This window comes from Agelaius phoeniceus, chromosome 3 (genome assembly GCF_051311805.1).
Source record: "Agelaius phoeniceus isolate bAgePho1 chromosome 3, bAgePho1.hap1, whole genome shotgun sequence".
Lineage (NCBI taxonomy): Eukaryota > Metazoa > Chordata > Aves > Passeriformes > Icteridae > Agelaius > Agelaius phoeniceus.
The window spans coordinates 57531790-57558886 of NC_135267.1; the positions used below are offsets into that span (position 1 = coordinate 57531790).

Consider the following 27097-nt stretch of genomic DNA (forward strand, 5'->3'; position numbering starts at 1 on the left):
TTTGTCCCCAACCCTGTTGAACAACAATCAGACTCCACTGTGTGGTTTTATGCTAGAAAATATCTGGAGAACATGTGGTTCCCTACTTTCTTCAGCTGGCTGTCTTCACTGATTTTCAATCTTCCCTGTAATTCCAGTGGTAGTTGTGAGTTTAAATATCTTTTCTTGCACCTGTAGATATCAGAGCCAGCAGGTCCTCCATTCAAGTATGCAAATCTACAGACACTCGGCACTCAAATTGACTGCTGGGATTAGTAAAGAAATCTTGTCTCTGCTAAGAAGACTCTGTGGTAGTGATCTCTGCAGTGATGCAATAGCAGTGACCTCTGTGGTGATACAATAACACCACAGAACAAAACATGTGGCTATAGAAAGCAGCCACTGGGCTCTGGGACAACAGTTCCTTTTAAACAGTTTTAATAAGATGAGGTGCATAAAGAAGTGGATGACATTGTTTTGGCATATTTCTGAATTAAAAGAGGGTGAGACTCTTTATCTCTGGTAACCATGGATTTCAATATTGGGATGCATTACAAGAAAAATATTGCCATGATAAATCATCACATTATACTCCCAGCCTTGTAACTGGAAGTCTTTCTTGACTCTCACAGCAGTAAACTGACAATCTGTCTCCATGATGTTCTGTCATCCGGAGGGGTGGTGTTTTCAGAGTTTTTATCATTGTGGATTTCAGGATAGCATAATGAATAGAAGAAGCCAGAACTCTTGTCACACTGTTGGATTTATTAGAACATTAAAATACAAAACAAACGTGTTGATATTTGCTTTGTTGGGAAAATCAAATTGAATAACACAGCAGACTCTCTAATGTAATCCTGGCTGATAAGTTTCTTTCCTGTTTCTCCAGCTTTGTACTTAATCCAGAGTTCCTCAGTGCTTTTCAGCATGTAGATTACTCCCCAATGCAGAGCTTTTCTCATGGTCCAGCTCACAATTCCATGGCTGATCAGCTACTTCCCCTTTCACAGCAGCTTAGTGCTATGTAACACTAATGCCTGGTTTGGAAAACCCACATACTGTCATTTATGTTTGGCTTCTTTCTTCAGTGTAATAAGGCTGACCAAAGGAAAGACGACTGCCTTATTTTCTACAGATGTAAGCAGATGCTTGGAGCACAAATAGGAGTTCCAAAGCTGTAGCTGTGGGAAAGGTTGCTCTCCACTTGCCTGCTTGCAATCATTTCTTCAGATAAACCTATCTCCCCTGCAATTGTCCATATCAGATCTGATTAGACCAACCATCCAGGAGATCTAGACTGTCTACTTATATCAAGCAGCATGTCAGAAAAGGGTAATTGTACTTGGCAATGGCAGTGCATTTTTCCTAGTCCCTTCTTCCTACTCCCACCTTTCATGTGATTAATTTTCTTGAATATTCTGTAGTGCATAGCTGTGCATTCAGCAAAGATGCCTAGGATAGATGAAACCCTTTCTCAGCATTTGCTGATGGAGTATCTCTGTTTATACAGTATTTTTAGAATTTATTTTTAGACTAGTTCTTAATGCACTTGCTATTCTGCTTTGTAACTATTGTGCATTAAAAATTATCTTAATTATAATCAAACATTTGCATTGTTTCAGGATTATTGTTTTAAAACCAATGTTAAACGTTTCATTCTACTGATGAGTGTGCTAGCTGCTTCCAGTCAACACAGAACACTGAGCCCAGGTATTTAGACAGATTTTCAGCTGTTTTATGATGGCCCTTGCAGTCTGAGATTGAGGGATGCCAAAGAATAATCTTTTCATAATGATTCACCAAGTTTAGTGGTCAAGAGATATGCTGGTTTTGGTTGAGGTAATTTTTTTCTCAGTGGCAGGTATCGGGCTGTGTTTTGGATTTGTGCTGAACACAGGGTTGATAATACAGAGATGGTTTTGCTATTGCTGAGCAGGGCTCACACAGAGCCAAGGCCTTTTCTTTCTCCTTTTGTACTGCCAAACTGGCAAGGGGGCTGGGGATATATGGGAAATTGGGAGTAGACACAGCCAGAACAGGGGCCCCAAACTGACCACAGGGATATTCCAGACGATATCACATCATGCTCAGTATATAATATTAGGAGAAGAAGGAGGAAGGAGGGACATTTGGAGTGATGGAGTTTGTCTTCCCAAGTAACCATTGCAAGTGATGGAACGTTGCTCTCCTGGAGATGGCTGAACACCTGCCTGCCCACGGGAAGCAGGGAATTGATGCCTTGTTTTGCTTTGCTTGTGTGCATGGCTTTTGCTTATTCTATTAGCCAGTCTTTATCTGAACCCATGAGTTCTCCAGCTTTGGAGATTCTCTCCCCAGTCCAGCTGGTGGGGAGTGAGTGTGTGGCTGCATGGGGCTTGGCAAGGGAGTAAAGAGCCATTTAGTCTCAGGATTAGTACACCTTTAGGACTACTCAGACATCACCCTAGAATGTGGCAATAATGTTTTGGAAGCCATTTAGAAAGAATATTGTGCTGCTTGACCCATTAACTGAGAGGTAGCAAGTGTCTGAGAGTTACTTGAGAAAACCTCCTGGAATTGCTATCTCTAAAGCTGCTGGTCGTCCAATAAATTGAGATTACTCGTGTGTAACATTACCCAAGTGTCAACTCTACAGCATGCTGTCTGCAGTGAAAGTTTCTCAAAGTTGTGTAAGCAGTCTTGTGATTTGTTTGAGAGATGAGGGAAGATGTGCACAGTAACATTTGGCCTCAGCTGCAGGACGATGACTTCAGTGAAGGCAGACAATCCAGTAAGTGCATTTGTTGATACAGTATGCCTCTCGGCCAGGCAAATGCTTCCACTGTAAGCCAAATTTATGTCTCAGACAAATTGCTTAATTTATCAACAAACCAGACCAGACCTATTGTTTCCTACAGAAGAGAGCCTTCAGAGATGGCAGGAGTGTGCTCCAAAGAGTTTGCAGTGCAGTGTGTGTGGCTTTTCCAGCTCTCCCAGCGTTAGAACAGGCAGAGATAGATGGACAGATTGGGATCTCTGCAACTTTACCACCAATGAGTTGGCCATAGAGACAATGCCAGGAGACATTCCATAAGCTCCCTGGAGCCAGGACCGGATTTTCAATGAAGCCAAGATTAAAACACAGTATTTTCCATGAATGAGTTTCCTTTCTACTGAGGTCATAGCATACTGAGAGCGAGTAATTCAGCTATCTGCAAAATGTTCCTGCCCTCTCCCTGGCTTAACAAAAAGAGCCAGCGTTCCCATGCTCTTCCTGCAGAGAGACTTTGTGCAAGACAAATTGTCAGCAACTTTAAGAAGCTGTGACCCTGTCTGTTTTTATGCACCTGTTTGGGGTCACACATTTTTTCTGTATTGATTCATTCTAGAAGAAACATGTGAAATGGAGCTGGTAGGACAATTTCATAGGTATCTGGAATTCTCAAATTCCTTGGACCTCAGCCATTTAAATAGGCTTATTCATAGCATTATTCACAGCAGTTGAAGGTCTCCAAAGGACTTTGCCAGTGCTAGTGCATCTTTCAGCAATCTTCAGTTCAATTGATCAAGAGCATCTGTTGGGCTGAAGAGAGATGGGAGGCCAGATATACTGAGATGTTTCCTGAAAAATAGGATAGTACTGAATGCCTCCTTCTCCAAAGGTTTGTAGCTATAGTGACTTCTTGAAGTCTTACTGCTCATCATTTTGGTAAAATTGGTGGAAAGAACAGCAAACCAATGTCAGCTGCAGTGTTTCAATAGCAACACTTCTGGGGTTACTTTACAAAATTCACAGTTGTTCCCATGTTTTTCCACTTTCCATTTTATTCTGGAAGCTGACTGAAAATTATTGGTAGTAGTAGGTGCTTAGGTGTTCTGAAACAGTGAATAAAATTTGTACTCGTAGGATATAGCAAATTTCTGTGACATTGTCTTGACAGAAGACATCCATAAAAGTTTTGGATAAATGTTTTATAAGTCCCTAGATCCTCTGGCCTCACCACTGTGCAGTCTCTGACACAAACACATTGACACAAATGGAAAACATATTAAAACTTTTTGTTATGGAAGGAGAATTGATCTTATTATCATAATGCTCCAGCACAGAATTTTGTGAAATGCTGTGTCAGCAGACATCAAACAAATAATAGTGAAAGCACAGACTAATGCGTCCACTCACTTTCTGGGCAGAATAATAGCCTCAGATAGGAACATTATTGGTATCAGTCAGAAAAATGCCATTTCTGTTTCTCAAAGGTGATGTGGACTCTCTGTGGAATCACAGAATATTCTGAGTTGGGAGGGACCCAGAAGGATTACTGAGTCAAGCTCTTCAGTTAATGGCCCAGACAAGGATCAAACCTACAACCTTGGTGTTATCAGCACCATGCTCTGACCAACTGAGAGTCCAGAGATATTTCAGAGGAGTAAAGGACCTGATAAAAGAAGACAAATCCAGAGATTAATTTCTTGCCTTTGAAACATATTTCAGGAAGGAAGGAAGGAAAAATCTTTTCAAAAACCTGTTGTTCTTATCATTCTTCAAGAAAAGATAAACTAGAGTATCCCAGAGGCCCACTCACTTTCACCCTGTGAGTCCCCACTTTTTACCCTTGAGGATGTGCAGGGGAGGAGATGTGACATGGGACCAGCTAATGGAGGAGAGGAGTTTGGGAAATGCTTCTTATTGCCAAATTGAATCAGGTGCACAAAGAGCTATGGGGATGAAACAGGGATGGGAAAAGCACAGAGTGGGGCTGGGCTATGGGTTGGTACAGATCGGGGCTATGGGTTGGTACAGATCAGGGCTTCACATCCATATAGTCATTTTTTTTGTAGCAGTCCTTGAGGTATGAGCTGAGTACTAGGAATATTAGTATCTGAACTTCTGTGATGCTGAAAGCAGTTGTCTTCTCCAGCCATGGGCTAGTGTTGAGATGGGCAATGTCAGCCTCCCTTATCTGCTTCACACTGAACCCCCCCAAGAAAAACATGAGTTATTTCTCCTGTCACTCTGCCCCTGGTAGTAGAGATGAACCATCATGGGTGGCAGGTGAACAGTGGTTCAATGTGGTTGTTCTTGCCTAGAATAGTGAAACCTATGAATGTTTGTAGTCTATTTCCCCTATTATTTTTTTTCATATGGGCTGATCCCAAGCAGATGCTGCTGCTTTGAGGCAGCTTTTCATTCCTCTGTGTCACTAGCACAGAGTAATTTCATCCTGCTTTGTGGCCTGTGCAGGTGCCCGATCCCGAAGAGTGCGGAGCAGGGAGTGGCACGGGGTGGGCAGGCAGTCTGACGCTGGAGAAGCGGGAGAGATGCTCCATTGCCCGGCAAAGCACAGGCGGATCGCCACGATGCCACAGGCTGCTCCCACTGCTGCTCCCCAGCCTCCAGACACCGAGTTTCTCCTTCAGCGCCACCTTTCCAAGAAGGGGTTGTGCAAACGCGGAGCTGAGGGTGTTCCGGGGCAGAACCAGACGATCTCTCGCCGTGGTTGGGTTCGTGCTGCCGCAGCCGTGCGAGCTCCGGTGCTGTCGGCGGGGAGACACTGCCATCTCCCGGGGCTCGGCTGATGGAGCGCTCCGATCCCGCCTCCCGGGGGATGCTGCGGGGAAAGCAGCGCGGCATGAGCTGCCTGGGGCCCCGGGGCTGGCTCATGCTCTGGTTTCAGGGCGGGTTCGGAGAGCCGTCCGCAGGCGGCAGCAGGAGTCCCACTCCGGGCCGCGGGTAGGAGCGGTGCTGGAGCGAAGGAAGGCAGACGGAGGTGGCACAGCGGGATAAGCCCGAATGCAGCGGGAGCCTGGGAGGCACGGAGAAGTGCCTGGAGCTGGAAACTGAGCGGTTTGTCACAGGCCATTCCTGGCACCATCATTAACAGCAGGGTAGGCAGGAATCAGTAAATTGCGTGTGCCCTGCCCACCTTCCCACTGCACCTGTTCCACCTTCCCGAAGGAGAATGCATTTAAAGGAAGCAACAACGTAATTTTGCACTCCAAAAAGATTCTAATATGTGCCGGAAATCAGCAGAAATTCATGCACCTTTAGGTTCAGCTATTACAAATAGCATTCCCACTGAAGCGAGCCGAGCTTGGGAGGCAGAGCTGGGGAAGGAAAGGAACGCGTTCAGCCGCTGTGCCTGTCGCTGCTCCAGCGCACGGGACCGTCTGCGGGACGCCGCTGGAAATGCGGTCCCGTGCTAAACTAAGGGCCAGCAATTCCCAGCAAAAGCACCAGGGGTCATTCCACTCTTTAGCTTCACCTTACAGCCACCATACAAGCACTAGCAAACACCTCTCTCCTTGTCCTCTTCCTCCCGACTGCCTGCGATAAACCTGAACTGCAAATAAGGTTGTGTTTAGACAGGAAAGTGGTGGGAATATTGTCTGAGTAAAGACAGGAGGATCTATCCCGGTGGAAAGGCTTTGCAATGGTTTACAGTATTTGCCTGTAATTGTACACATTCCTTGAACAAATCACATCCACTCATTTATTATCGTGCTAAACAACGCAGTAGGTCCAGTACACAGGTGTGTCACTCACCCTGCTTCGGGCCAGAGACATCTGCAGTGGAATGTGATTTTTCCACACAGAGTTATGTTAATGCAACATCAGAGGTGACCAGTTTGGGGAGATGAGGAGAGAAGGAAATACAGGAGGAAAAATAATCTGAACAAAATGTTCACCCAAACATGGAATAAAATTACCAAGAACAGGTGTTTGCTTTCTTCCCTGACATTAAAAAAAAAATGAAATTAATAATTACTTTTTAAAATTTAATTATTTCTCTAGCTGGTGATAGTTTGATCTGAAAGGCCTGATAATCAATGGGAACTTTACCTGGGCTTTAGATTGTCTCACGTGTCAGCTGGATTTTTTTGTCATGGCAGTAGTAATGAGGACTAAATTGTTTAAGGCTAGAATGCCTAGGGCTTTGCTTCTAGTTAAAGCAGGTTGCATATGTGAAAAATGTGTACCTCCTGTCAACTACTGTGAGTGTTTTCCATGTTAAATGCAAGGTGCTTGAGGCCCACAGTCCCACAGGAATAGAGGTGCAGGTTTGGGGGAAGGTAAAAGCTACACACACACACAAACATGTTTTGTGCCACTTTTCTATGGCTCAGTATTTCATCTCATACATGAGCAATGTAGTACACAGGATTGATGTGCTTCGGGCAAAGAACTGAGTGCTAACCCAGTCATACCCACCAGAAAGTTAACCCCTTCCTTCCTGACCTTCCTCTGCACTCCACCTACCCACTTCAAGAAAAGGTAGGTCACTCTTCTCATATATATTTTTTCCCCCAAGAAGAATCCTCAGTTCATACCAATGTATATCAACATATGAGTTTTGCTGTTCTCACAGTCTTAACGCTTATTTGCTGTAACAGGCTTTGGTACCTCACTCCATGTCTGTCCAGCACTTACCCAGATAATATAGCCTAAAGTCCTTAATGGATACCTAAGATTACACCATGTCGGCACTCACTCCTTGGCTTGTCTGAAAGTTTTTCATCATCTTGGCCAAGAGTTTCCATTCTTTTTAGTCTCCAGAAACATCAGGCAACCCCTATGCAATTTATTGCAGTTTATAGTTTCTCTATATGAACGTCACTTCCAAAATATTCATTAGAAGAAGTAGTCATTTACAATAAATGTTACATTTTTACAAGAAAATACAGCAATTCTTTATTAAGCATCTGGATTTTTTCACCACCACTTCATAATGAGGATGAGCCTGAACTGGAACACCTGATCTAAACCCTCTTTTGACTTTTGGAGAATGTCAGATCCAAGTTTTTAAGGCTGGGATTGTCTTCATTTTGAGTCTTCCACAGCTCTGAGCACATAGTTGGCACTTAACAAATAAACAATAGTAATCCAGAGCTGGACCAGAAATTAATGGCTAGACTGTATCTGTACTTTATATAAAAATGTATATGTCTTCCACATTACCCATGCTACGTCAAATGCAATGCCTTCTTTCTGTTGTAACCATACATGATTGCAATTAGAAATATAAATTCAAACCCACAGATCATGAGGCAACTGGGGGAAAACAGCATCCTTCATGTGGCATGAAGGACAGTCCAGAGGTGTGATTTGGAGTGATGAAATGGCTTTTAGACAGTGACATTGTCACAGAGAAACAATAACTTGAACTGTGGTAGCACCGGCTACAAAGCTCACCTGGGCAGAGGCTCAGTCTCTGACCTTGCAACCACACCTGGCTGGAAAGGAACAAACTGTAAATGACAGCCCAAGGGAAATATGAATTAGTGACTGTGTCTTATCATGGAAATTAATCTGTGTCTGATTCATTCCAGCTCTCCAGGAGGACAGAGAAGGTGGCTTACTCAGGCTGGATTTACATGGATACAGCTTCATATCAGCACTCTCAAGAGAATGAGTAACAGTCTCACAGAGCTTCCCCTTGCAAAGTATTGCCTGCCAAAACGTTCCTACTAACATCACTGTTGTTTTACATGACCTGGGGTTTAGGCCACTGGAAGTGTCCAGAATTGTAAACTATAAAAAAAAAAAAAGAATGATTGAAAAGCATCTCACGTTGTCCTCCCTCAGGGAAGAGAAGTGCAGGGAACTTCTTGAACAGGGAAATACAGTAGGACAGCAGCATTAGTTGCAATCTGTATTGCTTTGGTCAGAAGCCTATGCTACATTTTCCTTAGCATCTGCTTTTGGGTGTTTGGTCTTCTCTGTGCTTCACAGTGGAAATGAAGAAACTGTGAAAACTTCTGGCAGCTTGCATAGAACAGAAGGAGAGAACATACATGGAAAAATGCTCCAACAGGGATGGAGTAATGGCAACTGATATGCAAGGGGAAGTCATAGGAAACAATGCAATCTAACTTGTTCCAGCTGCCTGAGCAATCACAGGGACAGTGCCAGATGTAATATAGCTCTGGTTAGCATGAGCTGAGATCTGGGATAGCCTCCAAAAGCAAGGACAGGGAGAAGAGAAGCAGCAGCTTGTTTGTGAACAAAAGACTAAACTATTTGGTTGCTAAAATATACGCAAAGGAGGTATCCCTTCCCTTAGCTCCATGTGCAAATCACATTTAATCTGGGAAAAAGACAAAGAAAATAAATCCCATTTGTGGTTGTGCTGAATTTCATTTGATAAACATTGGAGACCATGCTAAATGGAGAGGAGAGCTTGGAGAGTGTTATTTTTGTTGGGCAGCAATTGAGTCTGATGTTTTTAACAAACTACTGCTACTCTGTTTGAGAAACTGCGTTTTTAAAATGTGAATCAACTGGGACAATTCACAACAAGAGAATGATTGTGAGACCCCCTCCATTAAGTGTATGGTCCATGGATGGTCAGTCCCTTCCATGGTTATGCTGTGGGATGTTGAGCTTGAATTACCTTGGGACTACTTACCTAAGATGCAAATTACCCAGCAGTGTGGTAACCAAGCCTATGTGACAGGAAAGAGAACAAATCACCTTATTCTGAACTTCCCTCTACTGGTACTTATTCTAAATCTATCTGAAATCACTTTATACCATGTGCAATCATGTCTATGACTGTTGAGTTTACCTTTCTCCCTGAGCCATTCAGATGATGAAGGAAACCTAGGGGTACTCTGTAGACCAGATTGCCTTGTCCATTCCACTGCCTGCCTGCAGCTGTTTCCCAGTCTGCAAGAGCATGGGCAGAACAGCGTCAGTCCTCTCAAAGACAGCACCAAGCCTGCAGGATTGCTACCCTGTGCAAATGCAATCACAGTTTGTGATTCACTGCTTTGCTCCAGCGCAAGAGCTATGCAAGAAAATGGGCAAGACAGGCAGCAATTTGAATGTCTCTGCAGAAATGTTTTGCAAAAGAGGGCTGCTGTAAGTAGGGATCCTTCTGACTTGGTTTCCAGAACACATTAAGAAATACCTTCCATTCTTTTTCCATTTTTTCCGTTTTTAACTTGCTTGTGTTTTCCCCATGAAGGTCCAGCTATTCAATTTGCGCAAAGTATCAAGTCTATCTGCATGAAATGGTTTGAAGGAAAGAATTCTGGTTTGACTAGACTAAATTTCAAAACATCTAGAAAATAATTATCGTAATTTGTTTATATTAAATTGAAAAAGAAGCAGGAGATAAACAGCTTTATAATCCCTGTTTTACAGAAAGAACGGAAGACCTGGGGAACTCAGACGATTTTCTTACTTCAGGATCTTCATCCAGGTCCATTCTTCCTCTGACACAGAAGTCACAGCTCTGAGGAGGACAGCATACACTGCACTAGCATAGGCCAGCCACTCATCACCATTCTCAGCTAGGAAAATGAAGCAGGACCAGATCACTCAGTTGTGCAACCACTGAAAAAAAAATTTGAAAAGCAGAGTTAATTCTTCAATGTAGCAGCAGTGTGGGCTTCCACAGAAAAATCTCTATTCTATTTGCAATTTCTGAGCACTGCTTCAGTCATCCTTCTTGCAAACATGATCAATTAACATATACTTGTTAACATTTGTAGATGTTGCCACATAATGTAGATATGGCTGCTCCTTGCCCTGCAGACACAGACACAGTCTATTTGAGGGATAAAACTGCTGCTTTCCTACAATCAAAATGCCATCAGTCTTACCAGTATCAGATCTGTGTAGAGTTCTAGCCACAGAAGCACTTTACATTTATCACCTGGCATGTGCCACCTCTGTGCCCTTTCTCCCAGGGATATAATTTCTGTGGAAATATTAATAGATTACAAATTGCATTTGTGTAATCCTGTGAAATGTTTTGACTACTAAAGTTATTCTATAGCAGTTCATTACAGGACACAAAGTATTTAAGTTTACATTTTATAAAAAGATCAGGAATGCTCTGGCTGATAGCTTTTTTTTCTATTGTGCATCTGTTTCCTATTTTTTAACAGTTTACAGCAGTGGTTGGCTAATTCTGTACTAAAAGTTGATCTTAACTGGATCAAAACATTGTAATTTCTTAACAAAGGTTAGAGAGTGTCCTTTTAACACAGCTTCCTATGGCTGCAACCAGCAATGCCTGTGCATCAACATCTGGCTACAAAATATTAAAAATGATAAACACTTCCAGATATAATCCATCTGGTCTCACAAAATTCTACATCTGCATAATTTTGCTTTCTTTTTAAAAACCAAACACAGATTTAGTTTGTCCCTGTTACATTACTGAAGAATCCTCCTCCTTCTGAGTGTAGGGCAAAGCCCATGGTCTAGTTTTGTTGGAAGCACACATCTGTATCTGGCTGACTGTTGTGTCTAACATCGGCTGTGTTAGTAAGCGACAAGCAGAGATTCTTTGTTTGATTGGCATACGGTATCTGAGTGAATCAGAAGGAAGGCTGCAATGAAGAAGTCCTCACAAACTGAAGGAGCAGTGAAATTTGCAGTGCTGGCTAAGATCAGGCTTTTGGAAGCTGTTTGCTTGCTGCCCATCTGCATCGTGTCAGTCCCCTCGAAGACAGCACCAAGCCTGCAGGATTTTGCTGCCCCGTGCAAATGCAGATGCAGTTTGTGATTCACTGCTTTGCTCCAATGTCTCAGACTTTCCTGAGCAGCATACTCCTTGGCTCCAACACCTTGCAGATAGGTCTGCAGCACTGCAAGGGTCAGAGCATTGGAAAGGGGACCACCCCTCTCGCTTTTGGCTAGAGATGCTTCCTGTGGGATGGCTGCTGCCGCTGTGACTAAACAATACCGGACTACTTCCTCTGGCTTCTCTCCCCTTCCTTTTCATTTTACATGCCAACTCAAGGATCTCTTGTCCCTGGCTGTTTTACCCAGATGGAAAGGTTATTTGTATTTCATATGCACAAAGAAATAACAAGTCTTTCTTGCACAAATAACTGTGTGCAAAGTACAAAACGTAATTGGTTTCTTGCATTTTTAATTAATGATTCTACTTAGTGTTCAACATTATGTATATAAAGAAATGGTGAAATGAAAAATAACATATGGAAATTAATTAATGTGTGGGAGATCAGTCTTCCAAGTCAGAGGTTCATCTTATCATTTTTGTGTCCCTCAATGGTCTACTTTGCAACGAAACAGTATTTTTCCCTGAGCTTTTAAAAAGTTAAACAGGTTCCAGTAAGCTCTGAAGCCATGACATTGAACAGGCCTTTCACCTCAGATAGAGTGCTCTATCTTAAAGCTGAAGAGCTATCAAGTTGGGAATTTACACTTCTTTCACTCTTTCAAGATTTTACAAGCTCTGATGAGAGCATCTTTATGCTAAAATAGCAAGGATAGCATTTTTCAGACCAGGATAATGTCCAAGAGCAGTGACTGCCTACTTTGACTTGGTTCAGAGATACCTGTGACCCCACAGTCTGTTGCACAGTGCCAATCAAAAATACAATAAGTGACATGGTCATAGCCTGAATGGAATGGGTGAAAATGGCAACAAAACCCAAAATATTCATTTCATTAAGGAAAAAATTCCAGTCAGGCCAGCCAGTCTAAATGCTTCACTGTGTTGTCATGCTCATTAATTGCATGTATTTCTAATCTCAGTTTGAGGCCAACCTTCCTGAAAAACAAGACAAAATGAACACCATCCTAATACTGTGCCTAATCTGTCATGACTGATGTGGGTGTTGCTAATGTTTCCTGGAGTGATGATGGCTTGCCAGATGCTGAGAAACAAAGCTTAGTCAGACCATGGAGTAAGCTGAGTAAAACAGAAGTCTCCTGCTGCAGTACTTACATATATATCTATACAACTGAAAAGCTTGGGTACAACAAATCAATGAGAAAGCCCTAGAACAAACTACAAGAAGTTAATGTCAAAAAAAAAACCCAAACAATTACCCACAGCAGCCACCAGAAAGCCAGACTGAGAGGGCAATTCTTCTTTCTTGACTGAGATCTGTCTGAGGCAGCTTTTTTTATACTGTTCACACCAAGCACTTCCTTCCCTTTCCATTCATATTTTAAAAGACATTGGAGCACGGCTAAGCCTTATTTTGAAACATGCAATAGCTCAGTCTTGACAACAATTCTTTTAATTTCAATTTAAGCAGCCATAATAGAGTTTGCCCATTAGTGAAAGAAATTCTCAGGAAAATATAGGTTGTTGCCTTGGGGTTCTTCATGACCCTGACCTGCCATAATCACAGAATACAACCATCCCAAAAGTATCACTGTGTTACACTAGGGTCTAACTAATTTGATCATTTGATAACAAAACCATTTCATAACCTTATTTATAGGATGACAAGTGCCATCATCATATGCATTGTCCCTTGTTTTCACCTCCTACACTGAACATTTTTAAAATGATAACCATTGAAGTCTTTTCATTCTTTCCTCCTCATTCCTACTTTCATCTCCTTCAACTTTGTCTTCCCTTGTCTCACAAGGGGCATTTTCCTCCATTGCAAAGCCGATATTTTATTGTGATAGGAGCATGTGGTTAGACAGAAATGATCATGAAACTTGTTTCATATCATCAGCTGAAGAAAAAGATGTCTTAAGATGTCTGGTTAAATTGACTTAAAATTGTCTATAAAGGATGTCAGAACCAAATCATGTTCTGTATTTTTTTAAGAGGAGGTAGTAGATATTCAGTATAAGTTGTGACCACTGCTTCTGAACACCTGCCATCCTGCCTCATTCCTAGGAAGTGCATAGGGCTACACTCTCTCTGCCTTGTCTGGGCACCCATTTCAATGTAAGGGAAATTTCTGTTCTTGGGCAGAGTTCCTGTTGATATGAGAAGCAAGTGAGAGGTGTGATGGCTGTTGTCAGCCCTGCCAGGAAGGGATGCCTACAGTCCCTAAAAGGAAGATACAGAAGGCTGAAATTAGGAATGAGGCTGCAAGATGAGTCAAGATTCCAGGTTCAGGATTCTGAAGAAACCATAATTTTAAGCAGTTATTTCAGTATTGGTGTGAGGGTGAAGATCCTGTCTTCCCAGGTGGAAAGCAAAGGTTTCATCCTCTGATTCCTGAGAAATAACACTGCAGTAGTGAAAGCAGTTCTTGCCCTTATTTTAAGACAGTCACTCACCACAGAAAAACACCTTGAAGAAGGCACTTGGCAAATCCTAATACTTATATCTGTCTTAAAATATTGGTAAAGTTATTAAAATAAAAGAAATAAAAGATTACATTGAATAAAGTAGTCTTACCCCTTAAGTCTGACTCACAGATACCTTTATCTATTTGGCATGATTTCAACAAACTATGATTGACCTGCATAGAGGCAAGTAGCCTGTATTGAGATAGAAGCTCAGTAAGTCTGAAGCTACAGACCTACTACCAATTAGTTTGCTTTACTACACACACCAAAAAAAAAAAAAAAAGAATAAACTTGAGATTGGCCAATTTTACGGTCATGATTTTTTTTTTTTTGCTGAATAAATTTGCCACCATCCATGTTCACTGAGAAAAGGATGTAAAAGCAATATTAAATGTTTTATTTGATATCACAGAATAATCAAGTACAGCATATTGAATTGTGTTGACCTTGGAGACAGGAGTCTCAGAATTATTCATTGAATAAAGACAGCCAAACTTTGGCACGATCTCTATTAGAATAAATGTTGTTGCACAGTAAATATGCCAAAGTATCTCTAGAAAAGGCATAAATAATTGCATAATTCAATGTAGCGAACAAGCTAAGAAAATAAAATAGTCTCAGCAAATAATCTGTTTTCCCAGGCAGCTTACAAAGAGGAAAAGAACCAAATCAGATATTTGCATTTCCTTATTCTCTAGCTCTTAAAAGGCATTTTTTTTTCCCTTTATGAAACAGGAATAGTTGAGTCAGAATCTGGTTTTGTTTCTGTTGAGACTAATAGCAATAGCATGACTTCCGCAGTAAGGAAGCAAATCCATTTTGCCAAAGAAATGCTGTAAGAACTTATCCATATTCTCTGACATGTAGATAACATTAGCATTTGGCTTTTCTGTCTGATAGAATTGTTTTAGTATGAACTTCATATTGCTTTGGAAGTTTCCTTGGTCTGACCTCAAGATCCCTGAAGAGTGAAGAGCTAAAATGATTTCATATAAGGATTAATGAAAAGAAAAGCAAACAATAAGAAAATTATACTGGCTTCAGATTTATCTGCTCAAGTGTCTGGGCTGCTGCAAATCAATTTTAAATTGTGCAGAAGCATGTAAAAAATACATTGCCTCTTTAACTGTAATTTTCCCCATAAGTCTTCACTCAAACTTTAGCCCACTAAATGCTGGAAGACAGAATAATATTAATATAGGAACAAACAGGATATATATGCAAACATACAATCCAACTGGTAGAAGATTTTATGGGTGCTTATGAGTATGAACAGTTAAGGTGGTGTTAAGAACTAAAGCCCTTTGTTGTTCAGTGATGCACTTAATTAAGCTCCTCAGTTCCATTTAGTAACAGATTTGTGTCCATTCCATTTTTATTGCATGTTTCTTCAATTGTGCAGTTCAGTCTTAAAATAAAGGAGTGTATTTCATGTTCTGGGTAAATATGTAATCTCTGTGGGATCACTTACACTTGAAAATTAGCTTGGCACAAATGCAGAGCAGAAACTAAACATTACCTTTTTCTGTGTAATTCCTCCTGTAGATATTGTTGCACACTGAAATTGTCTGCCCATGGATTATTCAGGAGTCTTGATCCAAATCTTTTGCTTCGGTAGAACTGTTCAGGTGCAATATCATGTTCAGAAAACTCTTTCTGATCTATATTCAGGTCACATAAACCAGAAAAGGAGTTAGGACAGACAAATTGGCTGGGTTGACAGAAAATCACTAACAGAGATGCCCAAAGCACAGCCAAGCCTTGATGTTTTAATTCCAAGAGATTTTACTAATTTTTGCAGATTTAACTTCAGTGAGCAGTGATAAGATCAGAACTATGCTTCCTTGAAATCAGCTCTGCCCTTGCCTACTTGCTTGTTACCTCTCCTCAGGATAGCTAACAGAGGCAAATGAGAAGATAAAGTGTTTGTACCTCATACACAGAAATTCTATTGACTAGTATATTCAAGTAATAAAGGGATGCAATTTAATCTCAATTTTAGGGGCAATTGCTCAGAGAAGTGAGAAGGGAATCCTGTTGCAACACTCCACTGGTCCCAGTTCTCTGTCATCTCATCTAGAAGGAAGGGTTCCTATTCTTCCCTCCCAAACTTTGAAGATCTGATCTCTGAGTTAGATCAGATCTCCATGGTGTGAAGAGGGTTACTGAGATTTCACGTTGATGAATCTCAATGATGCATATGTGGCCAACCCCTGGACTGGATGAATTAAAGATCCCTGATGGCCTTAACCACCCAGAAACTTTGCTGCTCTCAAAATGCTCCTTTCTTAGTGGGAACCTGGAAGAGGGTGAGTTACACAGTGTTTTCTGCAGCTTGTATTAATTCTGAAATGCAAACACAGACTTTGGCTTGTCATGGTGACTGCACTGTCTGCAGACATCTAGTTAACTACCAAGAAGACCTGCAGAGTTCCAGGGCTGTGACCACAGTGGAGATACAAGCATTGACTTGAATGTGTTACAAGGCCATAAAGAACTACTGGAAGTTAAAGCTTTGCAGCTGACTGCTGGTCACATGTGCCCCTCTATTGCCCATTTCAGCTGGGAGGAGTAGCAGGAACATTTGTGGTTCTGGTTGCCTAAAGACAAAAAACTCTTTGTGAAAATATAAAATCTGGAAACAAGCCGACTGGTGAGGTCCTAAAATATTGGCTGCAAATCAAACACAAGAAAGGTATTGGTGAAGGCCGTGTCACACACAGAGGAACACAGTGATACTCAGCTTTGGAACCTTCCTTGGGCTGTGGAAACAAATCAAGCTTCATTTAGACAAAATATATTCCCAACTAGACAGAGTTCTGCATTGTTTTTGTGTCTTAAATGTAAGCATTGATGTAAGAGGGCGTTGATGATTAAATGAAACTGTACTTTTGCTTTTGTACAAAGCGACTGTATTTTCCTGACGCCTATCCCAACAATATTATTCAGCAACTGCCCTTACAAAGAATGTCTCCTCTTAAAAACAAAAACGGATGTAATAATATTCATATGGTCACTCTTGCTTCAGATGCTTCTTGCCCCTACAAAGTAGGGATAGAACTATAAAAATAAGAGTTGTACACTAAATTGACCTTGACCTCTAAAGGTCAAATTCATCATTAGTTTAACTTCTCTGGAAAACATGCTCACACCAGCTATCATTTTAATTGCTGAGTGCTTAACTAGGTTGAGAATATGGCCAATCTTTTAATTTCAATGAAGTGACTCTCAGATTATCATGTGGGTAAATATATGCCCCAAATGTCATCTTTACTCTCCATTAAAAAAGAGTTAAACAAAATGTTTCAATGGAAAGTTTAATAACAAAAGACATTTATGATGTTTACTTAAATTTTCTGGACCATTAAGTCCAAATGACATGACTTATTGGATGCTATATCTGGCCAAAAAATCTTTTTGACCAGTCTAAGTTTTACTACGTGCTGAGCTGCCAGCATCCCTATTAGAAAAATAAAAAAAAAAAAATTAAATATAAATCTATGGTCAAATCCTAGTTTTCCCAGTGAAATCTGGATTCAGAATAGCCATTCATGCCAGAAACTACCTTTTGAAGTTTACATTAACATGGATATTTATTTATTTTCCCTCTGTAACAATGACAGTGGTTGAAATAAACTGTTTAATTCTAAATAGAAAACACATCTGCTGTTTCTGCATTGTTTGTGGTTGCTGGAGGGGTGACAATTTAAACCAAGTAGCACACATGACATTTTAAGTGAGATGTTGTATGAGGATTTGCAGCTGCTGTACTTTCCTATTTTTCTCTCGCCTGACGGCACTGCTCCATTGCAGGGCCTGCAAAGTTTTCCATCCCCAGCACAGCTCTCAAAGGGAAAGTTTATACACATCCTTTAATACCTGCATGCCTGCTTGCATAGATGTGATATTTTTGACATGCTCGTGTTCATCTCTTTTGGGGGCAAGAGCATTTTCTACATTGGCTGGGATCTTGGAGGTGAGAACATGACTGTGGGGCTCAGATTAGGCCAGACTTTGCTGATGACTAGGTGGTGAGCAGGAGCCTCAGAAGTCCAAAAGCTACCTGCAGTTAAGTCCTGACACCCTGCCATTGGACAACATGGCCCTCTTGGAGATCAGTGTGTTGGAAGGACCCTGGGCAGTGAATTTTTTGGGGCTGGAGAATAACAAAGCAGTCCCTGAGCTGGTCCTGTTCTCTCTGGCAACCTCCCCATTATCTCAAGGCTGCAGCACAGCATTAAACAAAGAGAAAGTGCCATGGGATTGGACTGAAGAAGGTAGTCAGAGGTTGGGAAGGCTGGCCCTGCTCCAGCCAGGGAAGCTATGAGAATGGACAGAAGCCCTGGCTCCCTGCTAGCACTTCATCTTGTCTGTGGGGGCTTTAAGGTGAGGTGTCATCTGCCTCCACCCCAAGTACGTGCTGGCTGAGAGGAGACTTAATTTGTGCCCAAGCAGCTCAGAAGTGTCAGCCCTAATCACAAAGGGTGAATTGTACCTCTGAATGCCATGCTGCAGTCCTGACACCTAAACTACAGTTAATTCTTTTTTTTTAATTCCTGTGGGGGTTTAGTGTCAAGGATGTAATGATTCTTTCAGGTTAATGAACTTGGGCCTAAATAAATGAATTTCTAAATTCTAAATACATTTCTAATTACTTTTGATAATCTTTAAATTTTGCCTTTTCACTAGGCTGAGACAGTGAAATTCCCTTCACTTCCCTGTTCCCACACTGGTTTGTGTTTAATAAACCCCTGAGGTTTGACAGTACAATCCATTAACCATAAAAATAGTGTGGGCTGATATTTGACTCCTATATTATGGCAGAAGAGACTAAAATACTCCCGAGTAGTGTGAAAAGCTTAGGCAAGCACCTGAAGGAGGGCCAGAGCCCATGAGTTCCACTTCATTTCTGCCGTTTTTCTTTTCAGTTCAAAGAAGGGTATTGGCATTTTCTTTTGCCAGATCTTAATAGAGAGGAGGCTTCCTCTTTCTCTGGAAAAATTCCTACATCGGATCCAAACAGAAATTTATGACATTTTCTTTGCTGTTATGGGATATTGTGTTTATTCCTCTCTGTTGTCTCTCAGCAAAGTAAGAACTTCTCTTTGGGTCTTATGAAATGTCCTGAGTGGAGCAAATTATTTCCCTTGGGAGGGACAAGATTACAACAAACTGCAAATATTAAAAAAATAAAATTTCCAGGGAGGAGCCTCAGTATCAGCCTTCAGGTCATCTTCCCCCACAGCCCTCTTGGCATCATACAAACTGAACTTTGTCCTGCCCTAGTTACTAATGTGCCCAGTCCAGTCTTTAGAAACAAAGCATAAACACACCCAGCCAAGCGCAAGCTTAATATAAATGTTCTGCCTCTTCCTCTCGTTACACTTGTGAGAAATTGTTTGTCTTTTAGGAGGGAGGACAGAGAAATCAGTTCCCAGGTCAGGTCTCACTGTAGCCCTGCAGGCAGGGAGGACAGAGGCCAGCTCCAGTGCAGGAAATCTTCAAGCACTGAATTGCCACACGCTGACAGGGATGTGCAGGCCCATGTGCTCTCACAGGGTCATGGCATGTTTGGGTTTTTTCATAATGCTGGCCCCCACACAGCAGCCACAGAGAACGAGGCCATGGTTCTCTTTCAGTTCAAGGAATCACTGGACTGCCAAAGAAACCACATAACAGCTACTCTGCAGATGAACTCAAGTAATGGCACAGCACTTGGGTGGCCATATTTATATTGGGCTAGCCAGGAATGTCAGGATTTCAGCATTCACAAAAAATGCACTTCTGGCACAAACTATCTCTGTCATTTCAGCTCCACTCCTCAGTCTCAAATGATCCATATTGTTAGGAGAGCTCTAGTGTTTGGAGTAGCATGTGTTTCCCCTCTCCATAGGTTTTGGGAGTAAGGAAATGAATCCTGCCCAGCCGCTCTCTTTAGCAGTTCTGCTTTCCTCTAAGTAAGCAATGGCAAACATGAGATGGGAGAGAGATACATCTGAACTCATGCAATCTGTCACAGCACAGCATCTCCCAAGCACAGGCTTTTTACCCTTGGATCTGTCCCATCTCTGTCTGCACAGCCATATTTCAAGGATTTGTCATGGGTCACATCTGCCAGCAATCATGTGGAAGAAATATAGAAAATGAGCAGCGTGCATTAGCTCCGCTGTTTTCCTCCTGCAGCACTCCTGGGCTCTTGACAAACAGACAAACTCCCATGCTGAAGACAACCAGCCTAATCCCCACCCCAGAGAAGTAACTGGGGAGTCACCATGAGCCTCAGCAGATATGATCTCACAGGAACAGAAAGCTGTGAACCCCACTCGCTCAGGAGGAGTTTAGGAGATGAGGCATAGCCTCACAGGTCCCCAGAAACATCAACCCAGCAAGGAGACTCTGAGCACTGCAGCGAGCAAGGCCACCATGACAACTCACCCAGAAGTGTTGTCTAGGAAAAATAATAGTGAATTTTGGACTTGTTCAGGATTCCTGGGCATCTGTCAGGCCAGGGGAATCTTATCTCCCTCCTACCTTGGTGTCTCATTCTTCAGAGCCCTGGGCCTCCTTGGCCATGCAAGAGCAGATTGGCTGTACCAGTCCTCCCAGTGACTCCAACAACTCCTGGCAGTATCAGTTTAATTGCACTTGATCTACACGGCTCATTTGCACTTAAGCACAAAATCTGGTGTGCTTTGAAAGCCTCAGATTTAATGCATGTGTGCAGTCTACCTTCAGATCAGACATCTCCTGAGGGAAGCATGTTCTTTTGGTCTTGGTTTCTAGACCAGGAAATCCCAGGTAGGAATACAGATGCCCTGATTTTGGTTAAAATGGACAAACTGCTGTAAACCAAAAGAGGATTGACATCAGCCCTTCAGAATAAGAGTATTCTTGTAGATCTTTTAATCTCAATGCCCTGTCAAGTTGGACTGTTGTTCCAGACTGCTTTTTCAGAATTGTTCAATTTCTCTGGTCTATGGACAAACTAACTAAGGAAGATTTAAAAACAAAACAAAACAAAAACCACTTAACAGTCTTGGATACTTGAGTACCAAAATCAAGCAATTCCAAATGAAGATTAATCTAATCCTTCTAAGTAAAGTTTTACCATCACATAATACCAGCTCCATAAGATAGTACTGATGTTCCTTGTGACAATATAGGAGCTTTAACCATATCTGGAAAACTTTCTCATTGCAAAGGTTTTTAAGTATTAGAGGACTTGATAGGACCTTTTCTTTGTGAGATCAATAAACAACCAAAGCCACCTGGTGTTGACACAAATATCTTTTTAAACGTGGAGGCCTAACACACAAAAACATCTCTTCAGCCAAGGCACTGGGCCAAGTGTTTAAGATACAAGATTTGCCAGAGTGCTTAGAGCTGAAATGGAACCAAGACCAGAGAAACACTCAGTCTCTTTGCAGTAGTTTAGTGTCTCTTCTACAGGTCTTCTCTTTGTTTTTCTTATTTCTTTTTTTTTGTTTTGTTTTGTTTTGTTTTTCGTTTGGTGAATTCAGTGTGGAAGAAAGACCTGAACATTTTCCATTGAATACTTTTCTCAAAAAAAAAGAAACTGTAGTTTAAAGTAAGCACCAAAGCTTATTAAAAGATTCATACCAAGGCATTATTTTCTTAATAGAAAATGTTTCATAGACATGCCATGAACAGGAAATATTGAATCCAAATCACATACAAACAAACAAAAAATCCTCAAAATCCCAGTGATGGGAAACTGATCCCAGGTCTATTCAAGCTAGTGGTAAGTTTGCCAGGTGTTTCCAAGGAAATCTAGATTTCATCTGCTTCATAAAGGGTCAGTCATGAACCATGAAAGACAATTAACTAAACCTCTGGGCATAAGGAATGACAAATGAAAATTAGGGAAATCCATACACAGTTTAGTGTCATGTTTACAAATGTTATTCTGTAAATAGGGTTAGAATGGGAAGGCTTACTGATTCAAGCCAATTGCAATGACTAAAAGCCAGGGTTAAACTCAGCAGTAACAGTCATGCATCAGCCACCCAGCTGATAATTGACAACACAGTTTGCAATTTCTGTTGTTTGCTCCTCTGAGGTTTCTTCCAGTCAGTAACAGTATATTTGAAGAGTTGGTAGATAGAAAAAAGGGACAGAAGCATTTTGCACAAATCATAAAGTCCTTTAAAATCAATCCTTCAGAGCATTCAATGGTTTTACATGTGACCCAGCCCCATGGGAGTCTTAACTTGTGCAGTTCAAGTTGCTCCAAACAGAGCTGTACCACTAGTAATCCATGTGGTATGTGAAGCAGGAAAATTTTGAAACATTTGGATTTCTGTTAAATCTCTGATAATATTTAGATTAAAATCCCTTTGAGATATGGACAATGTCCTGCTATATTTATGGAGAGCCTAGGAAAACCTGTGAGGGAGTGGAGAGAAGACTGAGGCAACTTCCCTGGGTCTATTCCAATGAGAATTTCTGTTTCTCCTACATCTGAAAAGGATGACTCAGATTATACTGCAAAAAAATCTAGGAGCAAAATTGGTTAACCATGGGCTTTTTCCATATATAGGTTGGATACTAATATGACGTAAATTTTATAAACCTCTCTGAGTAAAGAGGTATAAAATAGAATGGCTGCACAGACCAGGATTATCTACAGAGGCTGTTTCTGCATGATACTTCTTTTTCCCAGGGCCCTGCAAATTTGGGACTAAGCCAGAAGTAGATGTTTCCTCTTTGCACTGGGTACACAGTGCCAGTGAGAGCAGAGGAAGCCTAGGACCTTCTTTGTGCTGCTGCTCTGGTGTGAGCAGATTTCATGTTGTACTGCAGTTGTGTCCCAGGTAACTTGTTCAGTATTCAAGAAAACTTCAGCTTCCACCCTTGGTCTTCCTGGCTTGGTACTGTGAAAGTGAGTTGCTGCTCCATGTTAAAGAGAGTGGAAAGGGTGGGTGTGACCCAGGCTTACAAATTCCCCCACACCTGCTGCGTATGTCTCATGAAGAAAGCCTTGCTGAAGAGGTGCAGCAGTGGTTTGCAGCTCCAGATAAGTGGGAGCTCAAGGCATGCTATGGAGCAGGCAGGGCTTCTTAGCCCTCAGTTAATACAGAGGGCTCCAAGAATTACTCCAATAAATCCAAATGCTTAAAGTTTCTTTTCACCCTAGTACCTCCTTCTTGAGAGCATGTCTTCTTCTGAGCCAGCAGTATGGAAATACACTTTTCAAAGTCACATCAGTTGTTCTAGTGATTTCATAATTGTAACAGAAGTGGAAATGCCTTCTCTTACAGGTACATGACACTACAGAGACTGTAGAGCCAGTCAGACTGAAAAGGTGCATGCAATTGTTTGGACATTATTTGCATAGGCATGTGTATGCAATTGGTTAGATCCATGCTCCCAGATCAAGGCACTAGGCAAAACGCCCATCCGTGGAGTTAGCTACCCATCCTTTTTTTGCCTGATCTGAATTATGTCCTGGAAAAATCAGGAAAATTCCTTTGCACCAAGGTATTTTCTCTGATAACTTCAGAAATTTTGCACATCAATATACACTTCCAGTCAATGGAAGACATTTGCTCCTGAGTGGATGCAGCTGCCAGAAACAAACAATGACACATGAAGCTCCAAGAGAAGACTTTTAATTCTAACAGAACAGTCCAGGAAATACCAATCAATTCATATGGTAACTGATCATCTTCACCCTTAAAAACTCAAGCTAACAGCTGTGCACTGTCTCTTCTTCCAGAAATGACTCCAGATCCCTTTTGACCTGATGTATACTATTCACTTCTATTGTAGATTTTGGCAGTTTGCTTCATACTTTTAATTATACCCTCTGAGCAATGAAAGTCATCCTGAATAGTTTACAGCCCATGCCTCATCTGCAAGCTGTAACCTCTTTCTTTGGAATTAGCAACAAGTCACACAAACTTTTATTTGAAACAACCCATTCCTTTTCTGGTGTATACTGGACTGTATTTCCTGCAAATTCCTATCCATTCCAGCTGCATTAGAACTTGTCTCCATTCACTTGAACCCAATGCAGATATTTACTCCACGGATCCTAGATTTTTAAAGCCTGAAAAACAACTGTATTGTCTAATCTATCTTGCTGTAAAATTAAGGTGTTAAAATTTCATTTAGCTATTTGCAATGTGAGCCTTAACACATTGCACTGACTAGAAAGCATATTCTTCTATTTTCACTAAAAGTTAATATGAATTAATACAGTCATTATTGCATTCCTCAGCTTCCATATTCCTTAGACAGGCCTGTACATGACTCCACAAGGTATTAGGCATTGAAAAATCACATCAGAATCATCAAGGCGTTGTAATCCTTCCTGACCAGCTTTCATGTATCCCTAGAGGATCACAGCAACTCGTTGCAATGCTACAGTCAGGGACAGAGTATCTGGAAAGATGCCTGGTAGGAGGGGACCTGGGGGTGCTGGTCAACAGCTGGCTGAACATGAGCCATCAGTGTGCCCAGGGGGCCAAGAAGGACTATGCCACCTTGGCCTGTATCAGCAAGAGTGTGGCCAGCAGGACCATGGCCATGATTGTCCCCTGCACTTGGCACTGGTGAGACCACACCTTGAATCCTGTGCTCAGTTTTGTGCCCCTCACTTCAAGAAAGACATCGAGGTGATAGACCATGTCCAGAGAAGGGCAACAGAGCTGGTGAAGGGTCTGGAGCACAAATCTTGTAAATCAGGAGTGGCTGAGGCAGCTGGAGTGTTTAGCTCAGAGAAAGGAGGCTGAGGGGAGACCTTATTGTTCTCTAGAGTTGTCTGACAGGAGGTTGTGGTGATGTGGGGGTCAGTCTGGGGAATGAGCCACAGGACAAGAAGAAATGGCCTCAAGTTGCACCAAGGGAGGTTTAGATCAGATACAAGGACAAAATCATTCACTGAAAGAATTGGAACAGGTTGCCCAGGGAAGTGGTTGAGTCACCAACCTTGAAAGAATTTAGGAGACTTGCAGATGTGGCTCTTCAGGACATAGTATACTGATGGGCTTGACAGTGCTGTGCAAATGGTTGGGCTTGATGATCTTAAAGGTCTTTTCCAACCTAAATTATTTGAAGTTTCTGTGATTCTATACATAATGGTTTAATTTTCTCTCATTTCAGATTTCAGTAGAGTTTCACTGCAGTCTGTATGTACTCTCTGGAATAGAAAATTAAATTAATTCATGGAAAATATTATTATCATACTCTTTATGGAGTTTGGAAGGGATCTTGCTAAACTCATTTTCAATTAAAAATCTTTTAGATGGAGTTTTTTGGGGGTTTTTTAATGATTTGGTTGTTATTGTTGTTTATTGATAAAAATACTCATCTTCAGATGGGAGAAAGCATAGAATAAAATTCATCTATTGGGAGTGAAAAAAATCTAAAATGGTCCCAAAAATGTGAAAAAGATATATTGGGGTTGCTTTTGAAGAGGATTTTTACATCTTTCATCTGAGACCTTGCACTGCAGACAGTATCTGCAAAGGTGGCAGCCTCAGATACTCAGGCTGATGTTACAGACTCAATGAGAAATTTCAGATTGGCTTTTGAAAAGCTATTTCACGGTGAGATACCTTTTCCTAAAAAGCAGAGACAGTTTATGTTGACAACAGAACAGAAATACAAAAATTATCACTCCCTGTCCTGTATTTAGATCACAGTTCTCAAGTTACCTTGCCTGAATGTGAGAAATGTGGTTAACAGCCAAAAGCAGGTTCTTGTAGGATTTGGTATTTTTGCAATATTTGCTGTAACTAGAACATAAAATATTCTGCTTCCTCCTCTGTCTTCCACTCCTGTGTTTTATTTCCTCCTTTGCCTAAAACTTGAAAGCTTAGATAGCTTAATTTTAGGCTTGATTTTAGAAGCTGCTTTGATTTCAAATAATTTTCAATGCTTGAGGAAGTTCTGCCAGTAAGTTGGAACTTTGGACATTATCTCCTGCACAATTTAATAAACAAAGCCATGGCATAAAAAAGTTGCTTAAATCTGCAAGCTGCAAGAGAAGTAAATACACCATTCCAGCTGAGGGACCCAGAGAGCTCATTGTTATGATCAAGTGGGTGAATTGCACAAGTTATTTCCATATCTAAAAGTTGAGCTTGTTCTAATTTATTTAGGAACTTGGAGTGAGTAGGCAGCATTTTTGTATTAACTGAGGTATAACAATCTATACAAATGTCCATCCAAAGCCATAGAAATCTGATGTAGGTATGGCTTAGTCATGCAATATTAGAACAATTTCTTCCCTGGAGGAAGTATCTATATAATCTCTCATAAAAATTCTTTAGAATGATCATTTGCAATTCTGTTATTTTCTTCTTCTTTTCTAATATTGATATGAACTGGTCTCCCCCAGATTATTATGTGATTAAAAGAGAAATGTAAAGAATCATAGAGTATTGAATTATTATAGACTGACTCTTGCCCTCTATCCTACTTGTTGTAAGCTCTGTTATGCAATTGAGTGTAGTGACATAAATAGGATATAGGCTCTCTTTATCTTTTTGGAAGAAGTTATAGTGTATTCAAAAGATTTTTGGTATGTGAGTTGCTTTATCTTCATTATAAAAACAACTTGGATGTGGGCTCTGGGGGAATTTATAGTTTCTCCATGACACAATTAAATTACAAATGTCTCATTAGAGACTGCCAGTGTACCTCAGATAACGACTCTAAAGTATCCATCTTAAAGCTCATTTCCAGATTATTTTTCTTTTGAACTCATTGTACTTTAGGATTGTACTAACTTTTATGAATATGTTTTTAAGGGACATTGTCCTTTAGGGCATGCCATAAATATTGGTGTGCTTGGAAGAAAAGTTGTTAAGGGTCCAGAGAGCAGAATAAGGGCAGAGGCTGCAAAAGGGAAGCATAAAACCAATCAAAGTAGCTAAGCCCAGTTATGAAAACTTTTGTCAAGTACATGGTCAAGAAAAAGTTGTATTGAACACACAGATACTTTATCTATTGCAAACTGCAGTTATATCACAAATTCGGAAGATGAAACCACTAGAATAAGAGAATATATTTGCTGTGATTCACTTCACAAAGGAAGTTTGAAACCAGTTATTTTCAATGCTGACCAAGTTTTACAAAGTAGCC

General features: G+C 41.1%; 1 long non-coding RNA gene across 5 annotated transcripts in view; it reads right to left on the minus strand.

Annotated features, from left to right (window-relative positions):
• Window positions 1-724: 724 nt before the first annotated feature.
• The window catches only part of LOC143693563 (uncharacterized), a 71086-nt gene continuing 44713 nt past the window's right edge, over window positions 725-27097 (minus strand). For 2 of the 5 annotated variants that reach the window (XR_013181369.1, XR_013181367.1), the window contains 2 exons: window positions 15504-15645; window positions 725-10297 (listed from right to left, as the gene is read on the minus strand). This is a non-coding gene — a long non-coding RNA (uncharacterized LOC143693563). Of the gene's footprint in view, window positions 10298-10566; window positions 10665-15503; window positions 15646-27097 lie in introns of all 5 variants that reach the window. The other 3 variants (XR_013181371.1, XR_013181368.1, XR_013181370.1) reach the window with 3 other exon arrangements.